Source organism: Canis aureus, chromosome 19 (genome assembly GCF_053574225.1).
Source record: "Canis aureus isolate CA01 chromosome 19, VMU_Caureus_v.1.0, whole genome shotgun sequence".
NCBI classification, from domain to species: domain Eukaryota; kingdom Metazoa; phylum Chordata; class Mammalia; order Carnivora; family Canidae; genus Canis; species Canis aureus.
The window spans coordinates 23,980,211-23,994,548 of record NC_135629.1 but is presented as its reverse complement, the minus strand read 5'-3'; the positions used below and the strand labels follow the sequence as shown (position 1 = coordinate 23,994,548).

The 14,338-nt window shown below is 38.0% G+C and overlaps 1 protein-coding gene and 1 pseudogene across 3 annotated transcripts in view; both read right to left on the bottom strand.

Annotated features, from left to right (window-relative positions):
- TAFA4 (TAFA chemokine like family member 4) overlaps positions 1 to 14,338 on the bottom strand; it is a 171,763-nt gene that overhangs the window by 38,213 nt on the left and 119,212 nt on the right. The gene's annotated exons all lie outside the window — the stretch shown is intronic.
- Positions 13,202 to 14,315, bottom strand: LOC144291214 (glyceraldehyde-3-phosphate dehydrogenase pseudogene; annotated as a pseudogene).

The following is a 14,338-nucleotide window of genomic DNA, read 5'->3' as shown; positions in this document are numbered from 1 at the left end:
CCCCATTAATACCAGAAAACAGTTGCTACATTAAAGCTGTATGAATGGCCTATCAACCTGAGCCAGTAGAACCTTAATATCATGGAAACCCAAGAAATATTTCCCTTTAGGAGACTGTGCGTTTGTCCTCTTGGCTAGTCAGGAACTCAGACTCATTTAAGAAAAAGGTTCAAATATAATCCCATTCAAATGCCAAACTTTTTATATCCTGCATTTTCATTATTGTTAGTTTTTATTTTTTATTTTTTATTTTGTTTGCTTTTAATAAAACTCTTGAGATAAACACTATCAAAAATGGCTCCCTCCTAAAAACATGATGGCTTTAAAAATGATGCCCAAATAGGGGTAAAGATAGGGTTACTTGTGTGGGTTATGCAATTTAAATGCTGTAAGGATAGTGACATTTGTGGCCACCCAGGAAAAAGTTGGTGATAACATGTTTTGAAATACCAGAAAAAAACCTAGTACAATATACCACTGCTGATAATAGTGATCATCTCTGAAAAATGACACCAAGGAAGACAATATTTGGAATAAACAAGAATTGATTTTATAATTAAAGAAAATAAAACCACCTATGAAACTGGAAGTAAATAAAGCAGAAGCTCTCTTAAACAATGTTCTGAAACTGCAGTTTTCAAAGTAGGGTATGTGAACTTCTAGAAATACACAAAGACTTTTGAAGAGGTACACTCACAATGAAGATAATTTCCAAAGTATCCTCCATACTCTGTTTTTCTTACCTAAACATATAGGATATGCTATGATGGAAATACACATATGCTTGCTCTCCAGATCTAGCTCACCTTTTCTCACCAAATAAAAAATAACTTTTATACAATCCATATTTCACTCTGGTACTAGGAGCAAATATTTCTGGATTACCACCTAACAAAAGGAAACTTTGAAGTTTAAGTTCATTGAAGGCCCCCCGCCCCAATTTTCATCTCATTAAGAGATGAAATTCGAGTAAAATTTTACTAATGTGGAAGAATTATGGATGTTAACTTAAAAGCTTCACAAGTGTCTCAGCTCTACACTCTACTTTTCTAAAGGATCTGAAATTCAAGAGGGACAGAATGGGCAAGCTTTATGGAAACAAAACCATATGGAATTCAGAACATTAAATCCACGCTCAAAGAAATAACTTTTATACTAACATTGAATGATTGACAAATGAGTGCACATTTAAAGACACTAAGTTCAAGTAAAAAATATTAAAGGCATATTTTATCTTTAAAAAAAAAAGTCCTTCTCTAATGGCTTTTTCAGTTAACCAGGTACATACCGCTCTCAGTCATCTAAAGAGATCATCTACTAAAACAAAAGCCACAGTTAACTTCAGCTCAGTCATTCCTACAAGAGCACATATTATCCCCTATTACAGGGAAGGATCTCCTGTAAGATCAGGTTTTCCGTTTCTACCCCAATAAGGTGTACTGCGATACTATCATGTAATTCTCACACTACGTGGAGTTAGTGCAGTTCAACAGATTAAGGGTTCATTCAATCCCCACGACTCATGACTGCTCCCACTTCAGATGCCAAGTCACCTGTACTTCTGATCAACTTGGCTACAAATTCAGAAGTTCCCACAATCCCATCAGCTTTGATCATTCACTAGGACAACTCACAGAACTCAAGGAAGCACTATGCTTGCCTTACCCATATAGGGTAAGGTCTGGAAGGGTCCTGGACACTGAGCTCCCATGACCTCTCCCCTTAAGTGCATGGCATCCTCCCAGCACATCATTGTGGTGTTCACCAATGTTAAGCTGAACCAAACTTGTGCCCAAAGATTTTACAGAAATATCATTACATAGTCATGATTGATTAAATCACGGGCCATGTGACTGAAATCAGTCTTCAACTCTCCTCTTCCACCCAGAGATCAGAAGGCTGCAAGTTCCCACCCTCCAATCACATGTAGGTCTTTCTGTGGCCATCCCCCATTCTGAAACTTTCTAGGGATCTACCTGGAGTGACCTCATTCGCATAACAAAAACAATCCTATTGCCTAGGAAATTTCAAGGTTTTTAAAGCTCTGTGTCAGGAAAACAGGCACAATGACCAAATATGTTCTTTACTATTTCGCAATAGGTAAATTAAAATGGTGGAAGATTTCGTTAAATTTTTAATGTAATTTTGGGTTGAGAGAACACCAAGAATAGAGCAGCTTAAGCAGAGTTAAGAAGAACAAGGAAACTAAGAACAGTGATGAAAGAACACACAGCAAGCAAAGGAACTAGATCAAGGAGTAAACAACAGCCTAGGGACAGAACAAGGTGGTCAACAGGTTTGCCAAAAAAAAAAAAAAAAAAAAATAGTTTTCATATAGAAACAAAGTATGTGGAGGGAGAATCCCAACAGAGATGGACTCTGATTTTTCATCTAGGAGATGAATCAGAATGGTCACATTAGGTCTATGGGTAGGCACTGCGAAGTCTAGCAATAAACATGGGATCCTCTCACCACATTCCAGTCCTAGGACAGGTAGCAATACTTGGAAAGGAAGCCTCTAGAAGGAGGAGTTTACCCCTAGAAATACCTACTAAGCTCAATCAGTAACATAACACTGGGAATAATATATTATGCCAAAAATTTATAGCGTAGTGTTAATTCTACAGAATTCCTTCATTCTGCCACAAGGATTTGACAGATGGTGATTAACACATATTTCTGAAGATAATGCATTTGCTATTTATTATACATTATCTCATTTGAAATGGCTCTTGAACTAGAAGGAAGAAAAGATAAAACCATGACCACAGAGGCACTGCTTGTGAGAGGATAACTCTCTCCATGTTCTGCACTCTCAAGCATTAACATCAGAAACTAAACCAAGACAGTCTGATTAAATAGAATGCAAGTAAAGCTTAAGCATGCAACCTGAATCCTGCCTACTACCTATTGATAGTCGTACCTGAGGAGCAACAGGGAAAAGATTAATTAATCAGCAAATGGGATTTGGTCAACTCAAAAACTACTTGGAAAAAAAAATATGAATTAATATATAATGCTAAAAACCAATATATACCCCAGGTGTATTTAAATATAAATACAAAAAAATAAACATAGAGAAACATGTAAATGCACTAAGAGAAAACTTTTTTCATTTTGTAGTAAGGAAGTCCTTTCTAATCAAACCATAAAACTCAGAGGCATAGGGAGAAAAATTATATATTTGACTATGTGAGAAAAAAATTCCTTGGCAAAAGCAATAAAAACTTTTTTTGAGCTCATCTGAGTCTCAAAGAATTCAAGTGAACTGAATTCAGGTGAACTGAATTCCAAAGGATGGCATGTCTCTTTGAGGATGTGAACTGTTTGACTTTTGTCAGAAAAAGGAAGAAAAACGTGGCCTGTTTTCAGAAAACAATGGAAATTTTAATCATTTCTTAAAGGACAAATGTGAGCTGGGATCCCCAAGTCCAAAGAGAAGCTGCTCTCAATCTTATACAAGGTCTTCCATTGGGTGCTCTAGAGCAATACTGGGGAGAAGATAAAACAGAAAGAGGCTCTAGGCAGTACAGATATGAGATTTGTGACCAGCTGTCACAGGAGACTAACACATGACTCACTGTCCTAGAAACTTCTCACATACTGTGAAAAAGTTATATATAGCCCCAAAGGATGATGTCACAATCAAGGAAGTAAAAAACCTGAGTGACGTTGCCCACACTGCCACAAGACAAAAACCATTGGCCACTGGAGGAAAAACATGAAAACTTACTCAATCCTGGGATCTTATGATGATAAAAATCAGAGGTCTGCACCCACTGATGGTGGGGAGAGAGGAGATAGGTAGCAAACTTGCCCTCTCCCAACACAACTTCCCTCTATAGATACAAGGGAAAATTCAGCCACTATGGTGAATCCTACTCCAGTATGGAGGGAGGAGCACAAGAAAAAACATAGAAAAAGTCCTGCTCTTGAAGCTTAAGCATACAGGGCCTCCCTAAGACTGATGCTGGAGGAAGAGTCATCAACATCCCTGTTCCCATCACAAGACTTGCACTGAATAAAGAGCACTATCAGTCTACCACTGGGGAGAAGACAAAGCAGGAAGACCACCTTCACACAGGTCCAACACTAACCACAAGTTAGCAAAAGTCCATTGTTGACAGGATGGGAAGGCTCTGGGCCACTGAGGGTAATGAGAGCAAGAACAACATCAAAACAAATCCAGGGGTGCCTGGGTGGCTCTGTCAGTTAAGTATCTGCCTTCTACTCAGGTCACCATCCCAGGGTTCTGGGACAGAGCCTGCTTATCCCTCTTTCTGCTGCTTTTTGTCTCTCTCTCTCAAATAAATAAATATAATCTAAAAAAAAAAAGAAATCCAGCTTAACTACACACTAGATTGACTCAACTCATGGCCTCATGGAGAAAGAGATGAGCCTATTTTTTATCATAAATAATATTTATCTTTTTACTGCTCTATATACACTGTCTTGCATTAAATAACAAATTATGAGACACAAACAATAAATCAAGAAAAAAAATGACCTAGAAAACAACGAAGCCATACTTTTAAAGTATTGAATGAAAAACACCTGCTAACTCAGAAATTTATGTTCAAAAATGAAGGCAAAATACAAGGAAAATTAAAGTAGAATTCCAAAAATTATTCAAAATGGAAGGCATAGGAGGAGGAAGGAAAAAAGAGCAGTACATATATATATATATAAATAAATAAATAAATAAGGAGGGAGGGAGGTAAGTAGCCTCAAATCCAAGCATATAAATAATTATAATAAATAAATAGTATTTAGTAATAATAGTAATAATACAGTCTATTAGTAATAGATGGTAGAATTTGGTTGAAAGGCAGAGATTGTCAAAATGGACAAAATAAAAACTTAGCCCAAATATATCCTAGCTAGAGGCTATATACTTTTTAAAACTGAAAGGGGGAAAATAAATGAATGGAAGAAAGATATACTATGCAAAGTAAGCATGAAGGCTAAAATAGCTATATTAGTAGATAGAATATATTTCAAAACAAATGCATTAACATGGGTAGAGATGAACATTTTATTAGAATAGAAAGTTCAGTTTAACAGAAAGATAAAATCATTACACTACATAAATAAAGACACATAAAGCAAAATGATGGGACTTAAAAGGAAAAATAAAAGAAAAACTCAAGATGTTGGCTAGGAAGATACTGAATTCATCTCCTATCAGGGACACAACGTATTTACAGCTTATTTACACCAGATACACCCTGTGGGCCAGCACCAGAAAGATAAGCCCTCAAAATGTTTGGCTTTGAAGATCAATGTGGAGTAAGATGGGGAAGATCAGAGAACTACGGGTAATGGGGATCTCAGCCTCAAAGGGCTCATGCACAAACCCATTCACCCTAATATCCAGGGCAAAAGTAACAGATTGAGAGTACCTAGACCACAGGCAATGGAGAATAACGTACTAATATTAAAGCAGCTATTAGAGAGGCAAGAACCTACAGAAACATCATCTAGCAGGGAAGTGCAGATAGACACCATTTTTGCAAAATCATCCTAACTTACTGGTTACAGATCTGATGGGTGCCATTTTGGGGCCCTTCCTCTAAACTGTTAGCACCATAGGAGTCCTCTCCTTACCACACACTGCCGACCACATGCAGCATCAGAGCTGCAAAAGGGCTGGGTGAGCATCCCAGGACTGCCCTACCCTTGCAATAGCCACAGTTGTGTCAGGCAAACACCTTGACTCTGCCTATAGCACAGAACTGGGAAGAGCAAGCACCCTGAGCCCCACCCCACTCAGCAGTAATCAAGCCAAACCAGGTCAGGCAAGTGCCCCAGTCTCACCCTCACCAGGCAATAAATAGGGACATAAATGGACCGGGAAATGCCTTGAGCCCTACTCATCCAGCTCTGACACTGAGCCACAACAGGGCCCTGAGCCCTGCCATCCCAGCACTGCATTTAACCAACAACTAGGCCCCAGCAAGTGCCCTGAGCATAGCCCATACCACAGAGAGATCAACTCCAAACCAGGAATGCTGAGCACCTTGAAATCTACCCTCCCTGTGCAGCAGCCAATCTCCATCAAGGCCAAAGAAGTGCCTGAAGTCCCACCAACCCCACCAGAAACCAAGCAGCAACCAGCAGAACAAGTGCCCCAAGTAATGACCTCCCCAAGCAGCAGAGGAGCCATAACCAGGCTACAGGAATGCCCCAGTGCTGCCCACCTCCACACAGAGATTGAGCCACAACCAGGACAGGAAAGCCACTCCAACCCAACTCCCCTGCTCAGTGGCCAAGCAGCAATCTGTTTGCAATCTAGTAGCCAGCATCCTGCCTTCCCCACACAGAAGCCAAGGTCCAATCACAACACAGCCCACAGGAAAATGCCACGGACTGCCTGGCTCTGATGGAGATGGGAGACTGCACTTTTGGGCCATATGGAATACCTCCTACAGAAATAGACTTCTGCAAGGCTGAGGGAGGTACTTGTTTAGTTTAATACACATAGGTGAACATAGAGAGACAGGCAAAATGAGGAGACAGAGGAGTATGCTGTAAACCAAAGAACAAGGCATATCCCCAGAAAAAAAGTAGTAAAATTCATTTAAAATAACTAATCAGTACAGAATATATAAAATAAAAAGTAGCAAAATGTGTCATCAGAAATAGAAAGCTATGGACTGTGTTCAAATTTAAGTTATTATCAATTTAAAAGAGACTTTATATACATAAGATATTTTATGTGAGCTGAAGAGTAACCACAAAGAAAGAACTTTCAGTAAAGGCACAAAAGTAAAGGAGTGAAGAATCTAAACAAAATAATGAAGAAAGGAACAGAGAACTATAAAAATAACAAAAACAAAATAGCAGAAAGTACATACCTATTAATTATTACTTTAAATGTAAATGTACTAAATGCTCCAATCAAAAGACACAAGGTGGTTGAATGGATTAACAAAACAAAACAAAAAGCTTCTTCTATATGCTGCCTACAAGAGACTCACTTCAAACCTAAAGATGCTCACAGATTGAAATTGAAGGATGGGAAAAAGATGTATCATGCAAATAGAAATGAAAAGAAAACTGGGGAAGAAAAAAGAAAACTGGGGAATAATATTTGTATCAGATAAAATGAATGCTGTTACAGCACGCTGTAACAAAAGACAAAGAAGGGTATTACAAAAATGATAGAGGTTCAACTTAACAAGAGGATATAACGTTTCCCACTATTTATATACCCAACATAGAAGCACCTAACTATTAAACCATATTTTAACAAAAATAGAGAAACACAATAATACAATATAGTATGAGATATTAATATACCACTTACATCAATGAATAGATCATTCAGACAGAAAATCAATATGGAAACACTACCTTTAAATAACACATCAGACTAGCTGAACTTAATAAGTACATACAGAATATTCCATCCCAAAAGAGCAGAATACACATTACTTTTAAGTGCACATGGATCATTCTCCAGGATTGATCACATGTTCAGCCATAAAACAAGTCTCAATAAATTCAAGAAGACTGAAATTTCCAAAGCATTTTTTTCTGCCTACAAAAGGATTAAACTAGAAATCAACTGCAGGAAATGAACAAAACTCACACACACAAAAAAACATGCAGTACTCTGAAAAGGTAAACAAAAATGACAAACCTTTGGCCCACCTCATCAAGAAAAAGAGAAGAGGAACCCAAATAAACAAAAAAGGAGAAATTATAATCAGTGTGATCAGTACAAAGGGTCATAAGAGAATATTATGAACAATTAGTGTATACAGGAACAATTACTAGGCAACAAATTAGACAGCCTAGAAGAAATGGATTCTTTGAAACACATAACCTTACAAGACTGAATCAAAAGAAAAGAAAATCTTAACCGATTGCTAGAAATGAAATTAAATCAGTAAAAACAAACAAAAAAACCCATAAAAACAAAAAACCTCCCAATAAAGAAAAGTCCAGGGTCAAATGACCTCACAGGTGGTCTACAAAATATTTGAAGAAGACTTAACACCTATCCTTTCCAAGTTATTTCCCAAAATTGAAGAGGAAGGAGTAATTCCAAGCTCATTTTATGAGGCCAACATTGCCCTGATAACAAAAACAAAGTTGGTCTACAGGGAACATACCTCAACATAATAAAGGACACCTATGACAAACCCATAGCTAACATCACACTCAAGGTTGAAGAGCTGAAAGATTTTCTTCTAAGATCAGGAACAAAAAGTTGCCCACTCTCACCACTTATAGTCAATATAGCATTGGAAGTGCTAACCACATAAATAAGAGAGGCACCCAAATTACTAAAGAATTAGCAAAGTGGTCACTGTTAGCAGATGGCATAATACTACATATTGAAAAACATAAGTACTACACATACACACACACACACCACTATGAGAACTAGTAAATGAATTCAGTCAAGTTGCAGGATACAACATTCACACATGGAAATCTGTGATGTCTTCATATGCTAATAATAAAATAACAGAGATATTAAGAAAACAACCTCATTTACAATTGCAACAAAAATAATAAAATACCTAGAAATATATTTGAGGAGGTGAAAGACTGTTCTCTAAAAACTATTTCACTTTGGTGAAAGAAATTGAAGATAACACAAATAAATAGAAAAATATATTCTACTCTGGGATTGGAAAAAATAATATTGTTAAATGTCCATATTACCCAAAGCAACTTACAGATTCAATATAATCCTTATGAAAATACCAAAAGCATTTTTACAGAACTGGAACAAATAATCCTAAAATTTGTGTGGAACCACAAAAGACACTAAACAGCCAGGCCAGTCCTGAGAAATAACAAAGCTGGAGGTATTGTGCTCCCTGATTTCAAACTATACTACGGTAATCAAAATAGTATTACACTGGCACAAAAACAGACACAAAAATCTATGGAACAGAATAGAGCACCCAGAAAAATATATATACTTATGTGATCAATCTATAACAAAGGAGGCAAGAGGAATCAATGGGAAAAGAAAAAAACAATTTCTTCAACAAATGGTGTTGCAGAAGAATGAAATCGAACAATTTTCTTATACCATATGCAAAAATAAACTCAAAATGGATAAGAGACTTTAATGTAATACCTAAAACTATAGAACTCCTAGAAGAATACATAGGTATTCTTCTTGACATCAGCCTAAGTGGCTTTTTTTTTTTTTTTTTTTTTTTTTTTAGTATTTCTCCTCTGGCAAAGGCACAAGCAAGAAGAAATAGGACTGCATCAAACTACAAACTTTTTGTACAGTGAAGGAAACTATCAACGAAATAGAAAGGCATTTTGGAAAAGTAGAAGATAGTCACAAATAATATATCCAGTAAGAGGTTGATATCTAAAATATATCAAGAACACATACAATTCACTGACAAAAAAACAACCCAATAAAAAGCATGCAGAGCTTCCAAATAAACACTTTTTTCCAAAGAAGACATATGGCTAGCCAAAAGGCACATGAATGACACTCAATATCATTAATGATCAGGGAAGTGCAAACCTAAATCATAATGAGATACCTTATACCTCTTGGAATGGCTTTTTTCAAGAAGACAAGAAGTAACAAGTGTTGGCAAGAATGTGAAGGCAAGGGAACCCTTGTGCATTGTTGGTAGGAATGCAAACTGGTGCAGTCCTTATGCAAAACAGTGTGAAGTTACCTCAAAAATGTAAAAATAGAACTGCCATATGATCTAGCAATTCTGAGTATTTATCCACAGAAATTAAAAATGCCTACTTAAACAGATATATAGACCTATGTTCACTGCAGTATTATTTACAACAGCCAAGATAAGGAAGAAACCTAAGTGTCCACTGAAAGATGAAGAAATTGTAGAATTTATATACAATAGATTATTACTCAGCCAGAAAAAAAAAAAGAAAAAAACCTTGCCATTTGTAACAACACAGATGGACTTTTAAGGGGATTATAATTAGTGAAATAAGTCAGAGAGAAAAAGACAACTAACCTATAATTTTATATGTGGAATCTAAAGAGCAAAACAAAGAAACAACAAAACTCATAGATGATCGATACAGAGAATAGAGTGATGATTTGTGAGAGGAGAAGGAGGTTGGTGGTGGATAAAAAGGGAGGAGGAAAAAAAATTTTTTTTAAAGGGAGGAGGAGGGTCGAGAGGTACAAACTTCCAGTCATAAAATGAATGGGTCATCAGGATGTAATGTACAGCATGGTGACTATGATTAGCAATGTTGTTTTGCACATTATGTAGCTTTATATGGTTTTGGGGAAAACTAAACTTATTGTGGTGATCATTGCAGTGTATATAAATATTGAATCATTCTGTTGTACACTAGAAACTATTATATGTCAATTATATCTCAATAAAATGAGGAAGGAGTCAGGATGAATCTTGACACCTTTGATTTATAGCAATGGATACTTAGATAATGTATAAGACACTAAAAGTGCAATCAAGAAAACAAAATTAAACTGGACTTCATCAGAATTAAAAGCTTCTGCTCAAAAGGTACTTTTTTAAAGACTTTATTTATTTATTCATGATAGACATTGAGAGAAAGAGAGAGAGGCAGAGACACAGGCAGAGGGAGAAGCAGGCTCCATGCCGGGAGCCCGACGCGGGACTTGATCCCGGGACTCTAGGACAGCACCCTGGGCCAAAGGCAGGCGCTAAACCGCTGAGCCACCCAGGAATCCCCAAGATACTGTTTTTTAAAAAGAAGAAATTTTAAGACACAATCTAGGAAAAATAATTTGTAAAACTCACCTGATAAAGAACTTATATTCAGAATATAAACAATTCTTACAACTTGGTAAGAAAACAAATTAATTAATGGATATATAGCTGCATCTCCAAAAACATTCAAGAACATCAACATGTAGTAGAGGAATGTAATAAGATGCCACTACATGCCTATTAAAATAATTATAATCATAAAATTGAAAAAAAAAAAACAAATGCTGATGAGAATGCAGACAAACTGGAATTCTCATACATTGTTAGTGGAAACACAAAATGGTTATAACCACTTAGGAAAGTCAACTTCCAGTTCATTACAAAGTTAACCATGCAACTACCATATAACACAGCAATACAATTCCCAAGGGAAATGAAAACTTATTTCCCCATAAAGACTTGTATGTGAGTGGTTAGAGCAGCTTTTTCCTTAATGGTCAGAAACTGGAAACATCCCAGTGTCGATCACTTGGTGAATAGGTAAGCAAATTGTGGTATATCCGTACAACTGAATACTACTCACTCCACAGTCAAAGTGAAGAAATTACTGACACACACAACAATATGGGGGATTCTCGAATGCATTAAACTAACTGAAAGAAGTCAACACACTCCATCATTGCATTTATATGTCAATCCAGAAAACAGAGAAATTATAAGGAAAGAAATCAGATCAATGGTTGCCAGAGCTGGGTACTGAGGGAGAGGTGGAATGCAAACATACCCAAGGCAACTTTCAGGGGCGATGGAAATTTTATCTTGATTGTGATCATTATACTTACTGTGTATATTTATCAAAACTAATCAAACTTATATACTTAAAAGAGGTAATTGTTCTTATTGAAATACAGTTGACATACATTATATTAGTTTCAGGTGTACAACATAGTGATTTGACAATTATATACATTACCAAATGATCACTATAGTAACTGTAGTTACAATCTGTCACCAAAGTTAATCACAATATTATTGATTATATTCCCTATGCTGTGCATATCATCCCCATGAGTTTTTTATTTTATAACTGAAGTTCTAACCTCTTAATTCCCTATGCCTATTTTCACCATCCCCACACTCCCTCCCCCTCTGGCAGTCAACAGTTTCTTCCCTCTATTCATGAGTCTGTTTCTGGTTTTTATGTTTTCTTAGATTTCCTTTAGATTTTTTTTTATGTTTTCTTAGATTCACATACAAGTGAAATCATAAGGCATTTGTCTTTATCTGTGTGGCTTATTTCACTTAGCATAATAGCCTCTAAGTCCATTCCTGTTGCCATTAATGACAAGATTTCATTCTTCTTTATGGCTGAGTAATATTCCATTATGTATATATACCACATCTTCTTTATTTATCTGTTGATGTACACTTAGGTTGCTTCTATATCTTGGCTATTATTAACATTGCTGCAATAAAGATAAAAGTGCATTTATGTTTTTGAATTAATATTCTGGTTTTCTTTGTGGAAATACCTGAAAGAAAAATTACTAGGTTACATAGTATTTCCATTTTTATTTTTTTTTAAATCACCATACTCCATTAAGGCAGTACTAATGTGTATTCCCATCAACAGTGCATGAAGATTACAAAAGGGATGATTTTGTATATGTAAGTTATGTCTTTAAAAACCTGATACTTTTTTTATCTTTTAAGATTTTTTATTTATTCATGAGAGACACAGAGAGAGACAGAGACATAGGCAGAGGGAGAAGCAGGCTCCATGCAGGGAACCCAACGCAGGACTCGATCCCGGGACTCCAGGATCACGCTCTGGGCTGAAGGCAGGTGCCAAACCGCCAAGCCACCCAGGGACCCCCAAACCTGACACTTTTTTAAATGCAGGCTGAGTAACACAGTAACTGGTCCCAAAATCCAGTAATTATATCCCTAATAACAAATCAAAACAGAGGCAGGCAATGACAGAATCAGACAAACATAAACAAAAAAGTTCTGTCCAGTTTAGGAGCTTCAGTGCTGTGCCTTAAGTCCAAACAGGAGAGGCCCACCTACCATCTCCCAGGAGTGATCTTAAATAAACAAACAAACAAACAAACAAACAAAAAAAAATCCTTACTAGCACTGAGGATTTTTCTTCTAAAAGAAAATGGAAAGGGGCCGCTGAAACAAAAAGTAGATGGATCTGTTTCAGAACTTCCCACCTGGTTTTCTGGTACCCTAGGTAGTTCTACAATTTGCAAGATAAAATAAACTTTGAAAAAAAATTCTCTCTCTCCCTCACACAGAGAAAAAAAGTGAAAAGAACAGATACCAAATATAACCAAAGTGGTTGCACTAAATAACAAGACTATGGAGACTTTCGTTTTCCTTGTTTTGCTTTTCAGATTTTCCCATGTTCATTCTTTTTTTTTTTTTTTTTTTTTTTTGGCTGGGTACAGTATACTTTATTGATGGTACATGACAAGGTAGGGCTCCCTACCTCCCCTTCCTCGGGGTCTAGGATGTAAATTGGGGGTCAGGAGATTCTCAGTATGTTGGGGGATTAAGTTGGGGCAGGGACTCCCCAGCAGCTGAGGGCCTCTCTCTTCCTCTTGTTCTTGCTGGGGTTGGTGGTCCAGGAGGCTCTTACTCCTTGGAGGCCATGTGGACCATGAGGTCCACCACCCGGTTGCTGTAGCCGCAGTCATTGTCATACCAGGAAATGAGCTTGACAAAGTGGTCATTGAGGGCAATGCCAGCCCCGGCGTCGAAGGTGGAAGAGTGGGTGTCACTCTTAAAGTCACAGGAGACAACCTGGTCCTCAGTGTAGCCCAGGATGCCCTTGAGGGGGCCCTCCGATGCCTGCTTCACTACCTTCTTGATGTCATCATATTTGACAGCTTTCTCCAGGCAGCAGGTCAGATCCACAACTGACACATTGGGGGTGGGGACACGGAAGGCCATGCCAGTGAGCTTCCCGTTCAGCTCAGGGATGACCTTGCCCACAGCCTTGGCAGCGCCAGTGGAAGCAGGGATGATGTTCTGGGCAGCCCCTTGGCCGTCACGCCACAGCTTCCCAGAGGGGCCGTCCACAGTCTTCTGGGTGGCAGTGATGGCATGGATGGTGGTCATGAGGCCCTCCACGATGCCGAAGTGGTCATGGATAACTTTGGCTAGAGGAGCCAAGCAGTTGGTGGTGCAGGAGGCATTGCTGACAATCTTGAGGGAGTTGTCATACTTCTCGTGGTTCACACCCATCACAAACATGGGGGCATCAGCAGAAGGAGCAGAGATGATGACCCTCTGGGCCCCGCCCTTCAAGTGAGCCCCAGCCTTCTCCATGGTGGTGAAGACCCCAGTGGACTCCACAACATACTCAGTACCAGTATCACCCCATTTGATGTTGGTGGGATCTCGCTCCTGGAAGATGGAGATGGACTTCCCACTGATGACAAGTTTCCTGTTCTCAGCCTTGACTGTGCCATGGAATTTGCTGTGGGTAGAATCATACTGGAACATGTACACCATGTAGTTGAGATCAATGAAGGGGTCATTGATGGCGACAATATCCACTTTGCCAGAGTTAAAAGCGGCCCTGGTGACCAGGCTCCCAATGCAGCCAAATCCGTTCACTCCGACCTTCACCATGGTGTCTCGGGGATGCGGCTGGC